The sequence below is a fragment of the Crocuta crocuta genome, unplaced genomic scaffold (genome assembly GCF_008692635.1).
Source record: "Crocuta crocuta isolate KB4526 unplaced genomic scaffold, BGI_CrCroc_1.0 scaffold48, whole genome shotgun sequence".
Classification (NCBI taxonomy): Eukaryota; Metazoa; Chordata; class Mammalia; order Carnivora; family Hyaenidae; genus Crocuta; species Crocuta crocuta.
Window position 1 is genome coordinate 11,247,832 of NW_027533089.1, and position 8,999 is coordinate 11,256,830.

General features: G+C 43.5%; 1 long non-coding RNA gene across 1 annotated transcript; it reads right to left on the bottom strand.

The window, feature by feature from the left end:
- Window positions 1-2,420: 2,420 nt before the first annotated feature.
- Window positions 2,421-8,353, bottom strand: LOC144216734 (uncharacterized). Its single transcript, XR_013330731.1, has 3 exons — window positions 8,220-8,353; window positions 7,822-7,942; window positions 2,421-2,632 (listed from the first exon to the last, which is right to left on the bottom strand). It is a non-coding gene; the product is annotated as an uncharacterized LOC144216734 (long non-coding RNA).
- Window positions 8,354-8,999: the final 646 nt, after the last annotated feature.

Genomic DNA, 8,999 nt, shown 5'->3' on the forward strand with positions numbered 1-8,999 from the left:
AGTTGATCACAGAAGTGGTCCTTCCCCTCAGGGAACTTCCAGTCAGATGTGGGGAAGGCATAAACTCAAGCCTGTGTTGGTGTAAAATTTCTTTGTATTCCCAAACCAAAAGACTTATAAAGATACCTGCCTCTGTGCTCACCAAGTGCCCCTAAGATTGGGCTAAATGTACCTAGGAAAGGAACAGCCCCTTTAATGCCATACATTTAAGAATCAACCTTAAACTGTGATAAACTATGCAATTCCCCCCAGAGTCTATATAACATAGCACATTGTTGGTTTTTCAGGCTTTGTGAGCCTAAATGAAAGTACCAAAGAACAGTTTATGACTTTTCAGGCTTCCTTTACTCTCAACCTGAAGAATACTTGAGAGTGAATGTGGCCAAGCAAGTGGAATGGTTTAGAAAGAGCAGAGGGCCATCTGAATGCAGGGCATTATTGCCACAATGGCAGCCACTGCTGATGGTGGAGAGGAGTCCAGAGTTTTCTGAGGCTTTAGTGTGGGCTTGTATGACTGGAACTAAATGGAGTTACATCCTATCTATCAGTCAATAGTGACAGAGTAGCCCCTAACTGCCAGGTGCCGCAACACAGACCCGAACAAGATAGACGAGGCTCTCCAGCCAGAAGGAAGTGGAGCTGTACATTGCTCAGGGCATGCTGACAGAGCAGAGGGACCAGCCCAGTGCTGCCCAAATTTGCTCAGAGGGGGCTTGGATATGGTCTTCCTATGTTTATGACTGTGCTTCCCTATTTGTTCACAAGGTTGGTCATAAAGGCAGCATGATGGAAAGAGGGACGCAGGGAATCAGGTAATGTGGGGTCCAGTCACAAATATTTGAGGACGAATTGCACTTCTCTCTATCTCAGACTTCTCAGTCATTAAAGAAAGGATTTTGAAAAAAGAAAAAAGGATGTCTAAGGACAATCTGGTTCCAATGGAAGCTCTGATTCGGGAGTCAGGGAACAGAGTGGCACCTCTCTGGGAGTGCTGAGCCAGCTCTTGCACGCACGTGCATGCACACACATGCACGCATACACACACACACACACACACCATTGCCCCCAAAGCGAGGACAGTGAGATCACTTGCTTCCAGTCATATCTTCCCTCCCAGGACTGGATGCCAGCCAGGGCTCTCCTTTGCTCTCAAAATCCAGGTAAAATTGTACAGTGTCTGCCATTTACACTACCCCCATTCCCATGACCCATCGAAGTCCAAAGCCCTCTTGAATATTTCTGAGAATTCAGAGGAGTTGTGGGGTGATGTTCCATTTGCCAGCACTATGGCTCCTGAACTCCAAAGTATTGATTAGGGGACCATCCCCATTTTCCACATTTGTCTTTGTCACTACAGACACCACATCCTAATACACATGCCTCTGGATGATTCCCTCCCCTGCATCCCAGCGTAAGGGATTGTGTCATACTCATTTTCCACACCTGGAATCTAGTAAGTGTTCAACATTTTCTGATGAATAATTAAAAGGAAGGAAGGAGTGTTGTGAGAGGTGTCGTTGAGGTTACTTTGAATGGCAGGTCAAGGCCAACCCTAGAGAAAACTGTGTTAAAGTCAATAAAAGTTGTTTCTCATCCACAGTCATTCCTGCCCTGCCTGCTTCTGATGCCTTTCCGGGTCCTGGTCCAATTCCAGTCGAACCACAAGCTGCTGAGATATTAACTGACAGTGAAAGTTCATACAAGTTCAACACATTTGCTCCCTGGCCCAGCCTGTTTGCCTTAAGAGGCCTCCTACCCTTCCAAATGGGTCAAGTAATACCACTGTAAAGCCATCCCCACTCGGGCTAACCCACACCCAGACAGACCCAGAACAGAACTGACTTCACAGCTCCACACCCAGACTCCCTTACCCTCTGTACAGAACCTGCTTCCAGAAATGATCACTCTGCAGCACTTTTTTTCATTTCTCCAGCTCAGCCTCTAGATTGTGAGCATTTTTGTGATTCCTTTCCCAACTCCAGCACCTAGCTCAATGTTGGAAACATACGAAGACCTAGTAAATGTTTGCAAAATGAACAAGTAATGAGGGGGGGAAAAAAAGAGTATGGATGCAGCCATTTTGAGTCAGTGAAGAAAAATAGCAGAAATGCTTATAGCAGACAAAAGGCAGGGGGAGTAAAAAAAAATGTAACAGAAAAGTGGAATGTTCATTCAGCATTATTGAACAGATAAGTCATTTGGCAGAGCAGGCTGAGGGAGGCCTGGGTTTTCTAAACCCCAGCTCAATGTTGTTTTCATACTGCCTTTATCATCTCTGTCACATTATTTTTGTTTGTGTTTTGCAGCCTTTTGGGGATTACAACATCAATTCGCTGTTTGCTGGGTTTCACAATTCTCCTTTCCCATCAAGCACATACCATGAGGCACATACAATAATTGCTTTTTATATTCCCAAGAATTTAAATTATATTCTGCTTTGTAAACTTCATGATACCCCTTTGAGATAACTGGAAACACCTGGTGATGTTGTGAAACCAGGCCTAAGAATGGCCATTTCCCAGTGTGCTCAGCGGGGCTCCCACAGTTAAGAACACAGTTCCAAGCTTGCAGCCTTCTTCTTTACATGTGCTCTGCTTCTGGGCTTAGAATTCGTGTTCAGCTCAGCTTAAACCTAGGGACAAGTGGCAGGATAATCTGAATTACTGAAGAGTCAAAAATGTATGCAGAAGGGAGTATTTTCCTTCAAAATAGTCTATTAATTTAGGCAAAGGGTTGACTTGAATTAGCAAACTAATTGTTTCTATTCTACAGGTGGCCATGTGGCACCCCAAACTGTAACTACTATAACCACTAGTCAAGCCTGGCTACTGAGCCCTTGAAGTATGGCTAGGCTGAATTTTGAAGGTTTGGTTAAAAACAAAAACCACTCAATAGTTTTAACATTGAACACATATTAAAATAATAACATTTTAGGGCCACCTGAGTGGCTCAGTTGGTTAAGCATCTGACTTAGGCTCAGGTCATGATCTCACCGTTCATGAGTTTGAGCCCTGCATCAGGCTCTGTGCCGACAGCTCAGAGCCTGGATCCTGCTTCTCCCTACCCTCCCCTGCTCGTACTCTGTCTCTCTCTCTCAAAAATGAACATTAAAAGAAGCTTTTAATAATAACACTTTAATATGTTGCTTTAATATATTACTAAAATTAATTTTACCTGTTCCTTCTTACTTTTTTTAAATGTGACTACTGGAAATTTTTATATTACATAAGGGATCCGTATTATATTTCTGTTGGACAGCACTGGTGGAGACTATGCCTAGACACACTCAGTAAACTATTGTAGCAAAAAAACATAAAGATTGGATCACTAATGGAGTGAAGGGAGAATTCATTACAGGGGAAAATATAGTTCATTTTAGACAAAAAACAAAACTTCGCTTAAATTACTAGTTCCATCATAATTTCCACTTCACAGTGCAATCCACTAATGAGCTAATGCCCAGAGGTTATAATGACTGGAAACTGTCTTTTAAAAAAAAAAAAAAAAAAAAAAGATTTTAAGTAATCTCTTCACCCAATACAGGACTCAAATTACAACCCTGACATCAAGAGTTTCCCACTCCACTGAGCCAGCCAGGCACCCTGAAACCATTTCTGTATTACAGAATTAATGGACCCAGTAAATACATCAAACCGCCATTTCCTCCTAAATGAAACCCTGAACCTAAATCTTTACATTGTCACGATTGCTTTATGTATTTTCCTACATCATCTCTGGACTGTGAGCTCTCTGAGGACAGAGACCCTATGTAGGTCATCTGGTAGAATGACCAACGATCCTGGTTTGCCCAGGACTGAAGGTTTTTCTGGGGCATAGGACTTCCAGTTATAAAACCAAGACAGTCCCAAAAATCCTCAATTGCGTTGGTCACTCTGCACGGAAAATACCCCCAAACCCTTCAATATTCCTTGTGCTTGATATAAAATAAGTGCTCAATAAATGCTTCTAGGTGCACTTGTGCTAAAAACTGTGAACTTTCATTGAATCTTTTCTCATTTGTGTATAGACACCCCTGATAGAACTGCAGTACCTTCTAAATCAAAAAAGGATTAGCATGAGATGTTTTTGTTTTTTTTTAAAAACATAATTATTGACCAGAAGTTTCAATATCAGGATATCTTCCCAGGCATTAGCACTGCAAGAACAATCTTTTGTCCCTGTCAGTGGAACTTTCTTTCATCTTTTTCCTCTTGGCCCCACCTGCACCAGTTTCACTACAACATCCCATCTGCCGATGCTGACTTAGGGGGCCATGGCCATTGCCAAGGACCCTACTCAGGCAGGGGAGACAGCCAGTTTCTTGATCTCAAAGGGTTCCAATGTACATTGTCTGTTAAGCAAATCCAGCACAGTTGTGTCTTTGGGACAGGGAGGAACAAGAAGGATACTGGAAAGACTGAGGACGGAAGGGAAAACAGGAGAATTCCCTGATCCATTACTGGCTTCGTCCAGGAAAAGTATTAGCATATGTGGTACCAGGATTCTGTGACCCCAGCTCAGAAACTTTTCCACATCAGACACAATCTCACAGAGTGATTAAGAGCCTGGGCTCCAGAATTAGGTCCTAGGTTAAAACCTGGCTCTGTATTTGCTGATTTTCTCTGGGCTTCAGTTCCTTATCTGTAAGTGGTAACAAGAATACTTAACTCATAGGCTTATTGTAAGGAGTAAATGAGCTCATGGATGTAAAGTGCTTTGTGCAGTTCCTGGAACATAGAGAGTACTGGATGTGACTTCTCACCATAATTATCCTGTCACTTAAGGTCAAGGGAGAAAGTTGGTACAAAGAAAGAGCATGGACGTTGAAGCCAGAGCTGGAAATACTTCAGTTCAGATCCATACAATTGTGGTCTCTTTGTGCTTCAGTTTATTATTTGGAAGGTAGAATTCCACCTTGTAAGAGTCATGAAAATTAAATGGGGCATAAGAAGTATGGTGCCAGCTCATGGATCAGTGAAGATAATTGATATTGATCAATGAAGATAATTGGTAAGATTCTTTTTTTTTTTAATGTTTTATTTTTGAGAGAGAGAAGGAATGTGAGCAGGGAAGGGGCAGAGAGAGGTGGGGACAGAAGATCTGAAGTAGGCTCTGTGTGACAGCAGAGAGCCTGATGCAGGGCTCAAACTCCTTAACCTTGAGATCATGACCTGAGCTGAAGTCACATGCTTAACCAACTGAGCCACCTAGGTGCCCCTTTTGGTAAGATCCTTTCTCTATTCAACTCATCTTCTCCAATATAAGTCTGAGAGACCCAGAGGATTTTCTGTCTTCTAGTGTACCTCACACTCCCAGCTCCCATGCCTAGGCTTTACTATCTCAGTTCCAGAAACTGACCCTAAAATGTTAAAAGCCTGCCTAGCACTCAAAATTCAGCTAGAACCCACCTTCTCAAATGTCCTTTCCTCTCACCAAGCAGAGAAGGTAGCCTCAGCCAACCATCCCCTCATTTAATCCATTCCAGTGAGTCAAGCCCTATCGCCCTTAGATAACGTCAGCATTCCACAGTTCTTAGAAAATGGCAACATAGAGAAAAATAAAGACAATACAGTGGGTTCGTACATTTTATAGTGTACAAACGAGAGAAAGGAGGTAAAAGAGATGGAGAAGGAGAGATGTAAGAGGGACTGGTCAGAATCTGCAGTCTCCATGTGGCCACTTTCTGCTGGTTGAATGGGGGCCCCAATGATTCTGTCTAGGTGCTAAGTAGGCACCCACATGAAACAGGCTGCAGTTAAGCGTATGTTCATTTGTTAGAATCAACAAGTGATTGTCTGTATCTACCTCTAAGTTGCAATGGGTAAGATTGGCTCCTCTGTTTTTTTAAAATATTTTTATATATTTTTTAAGATTATATAANATGAGTTCAAGCCCTGCACTGACAATGAGGAGCCTGCTTGCAATTCTCTCTCTCCCTTTCTCTCTGCTCCTCCCCTGTGTGTGCACGCTCTCTCTCAAATACCTAAATAAACTTTAAAAAAATGTTTAAAGTAATCTCTACACTCAACATGGGGCTCAAAGTCACCATCCTGAGATCAAGAGTTGCATGCTTTTGTGACTGAGCCAGTCAGGCACCCCTCCACTGGTTTTTATTTTATTTTATTTTATTTAAAATTTTTTTTAATGTTTTTTATTTATTTCTAGGAAAGAGAGAGAGACAGCATGAGCAGGGGAGGGTCAGAGAGAGAGGGAGTCACAGACTGAAACAGGCTCCAGGCTCTGAGCTGGCAGTCAGCACAGAGCCCGACGCGGGGCTCGAACCCACGAACCGCGAGATCATGACCTAAGCGAAAGTCGGACGCTTAACTGACTAAGCCACCCAGGCGCCCCTACCCCTCCACTGGTTTTAAAGCACTGATTTTCAAAATGCAATGTGCATCAGAAAGGCCTGGAAAGTTAGGGAAACGCTGGAGAGCTGGGCCCACCCCCAGGGACTCTGGGTCAGTCCATCTGGGGCATCTGTGTTTTAAACCAGCCTTCTGGGAATCGCTGGTGCTGGTGGTTCTCTGGCCAGCCAAATACTGACCATTTTGTTCTCTCTTGCATATTCAAAGGCTCATGCACCCCAAGCCTCCTTTCCCAGCCTCTCCTGATGTTGCATTTGCTTTCACGTATGAGCAACTCTCAGGTCTCACGTGTCCATTACACGTCTTCTCTTGGAACCTTAGGATAATGAAAAGTGTCTAATGGTCCTGGATGGGCAAGTTCCCCTCAATCAAAGTGAGGTGGGCAACCTGTTTAAAATTCACAAGTCTTGTAAGTGTCTCTAGGTCCTGACAAAGCAGCATGCCCTCTATCTCCCGCATCACTGCTTCTAATCCACCTCCGGGGAAAGTAAACGCTCTTCCTCTGTCCCGTGGATGCTTTACGAGAAGCATGTTTTGTTTCTTAGAGCAGGTGCTTACCAGTTCATGATCTCCTGTCTGAAATTCAGTACCCCAGGTCTCCAGGTGTCACAGGAAAAGAACGTGTGACTAGGAGAAGCTACGTCGGGTCGATTTAGAAAAAGCAGAGAGAAAAAAGCAAATGTGGAAACTGGCTCTTTGGTTTTATCAAAATCACTAATTTCATGGACTTCCCCTTCAGCCTCTGCATGTAACATTTATCCATTTTCTTGTTTTAGTCACCACTTAGTGTTGCTGTCAGTGTTGTCATCTGTTTGCAAAACTTCTTACCAATATTCATGCAAATATCCCAAAAGAAAGGGAAAATGAACCTTCCAGAGCTGCCNACCATAAAGACTTTTGAAAGGACTTTACAAGTGTAAAAACCTCTCAAAACAGATTGATTGACAAAATACCAACTTCAGTCCAACCTCACTCCTCAAAAACTAGTGTTTCTGGAGGCGTGATTTTAGGGGCCTAGGAACAAAGCCTAGATTTGGTAAGTTTAGGAAGGAGAAGTGAAGCAAAGAATCTTTGCTTTACGCACAGAATAACTGAAAAAGGAGGCAACTGAGTGAGGAGTGTGGGGGAAGGGTGTTCATTCCTGTTTTGAAAGAACAGAAAGGGAGCATATTTTGCTTTTTAATTTTTTTTTTTTTTTTTTTTTTTTTTTNCACTAAATAAATCCTTGAATAAATGACTCTCTCAGCTCTGGGGAGGGGGTGGTGTGGAGGGAGTGGGGGATGGTAGGAAGTGGCTTGTACATATGGAGCAGATAACTTTTTTAAGGAAAGAAGGATTAAAGCAAGAACCTCAGGGCATTTAATAACTGTGGCATTTTATTCTGCTTTATGTGGATTATTGGGGGATTATCTTTAAAAGCAAGAGCCCAGTCTAGTGTTACTGTTTGACTCACCCTTCATTTCCTCTCCTTTAAAATCTGTCTCCTCCGTGATTTTCATTTGGTCATAGACGACTCCGGAGCGTAAAAGAAGTTCTCCTGATATACATGAAAGGCTCCACACAACCAACCTTCTCTAAGGAACAGAAATGAGTTTTACTGTCAAATGCAACCTTATAAAGTCGAAAAGCCCAATTAGAAGCATTAAACAGCAGAGCCATACAAGACTGGTGTAGCCAACGGCGGGGGCCTAAGCTCAGAGCTGCCGAAGCTGGGGAGAGCCGGCTGGGGGCAGAAGCCGGACCTCCGTGGGCATGCGCAGGCTTGCACCACGTGGTCTCTGCAGCTTCGCGGGGACTTGTGCACAGGAACCAGGCAAATGCTCGTGCTTTGCCTCAAATATTGCAAATCACCTGAGGGAGAAGCTGTACTTCAAAGGGAAAAGTCTTTCCTTGGGCTTTGTGGGGCCTGAAAGCAAGGATAGTCTAAAGTGAAGCCCAGTGGAGGGAAGATTCAGCCTCCTTAAAGTTCTGCGGGGGGATTCTAGACTTAGGGGATCATCTGAGAAAGTTAAAAAGAAGTAGTCATACAGTAGTCTCGGGAATTATGACCTCATAGAGCAATGGGCTTTGGGGCCAATTCCAAAGGGTGGATTCTAGTCCCAGTTCAATTACTTATTTATAGTCTGACCTGGGACAAAGTAGTTAAATTTTTGAAGTCCCAGTATTTTTATTTGTGTAACGGGAATAACAACATTGTTCTCACAGGCTTGTTGTGAGTACCTGTAGCTTAGTACATTGAGCTCTCCTTTTTTTCATACTTAAAGCTCCAAACGAATGCTCTTCATTTTCCTGCTGTGTCTGCCTTCCTCCCACCTGCCCCCCAAACTCCTTCCTTCAATCACAAGTGCTGCTGTGCCTACCTGCCTCAGGGATTTATTTCATAATGTCAGAAGGGGATCATTTGATGAAACCTGCCAACATTGAGGAATTCCCTTAGCAGACACTGGTAAGGCCTACAAGCTCTGACAGGGCAGCTATTCAGCGAGTAACCATCATTTGCACCTGCTATGAAGTATTTCACCACCAGAGAAACTGCCTCACAATTCTGGGTCCAGGTCCAGCTGGAAACAAGAGAAGGTGGGTTCCCCTTCTGTAGTCAGAGGGTAGAGAGCCAGCCAATCAAGAGAGAGC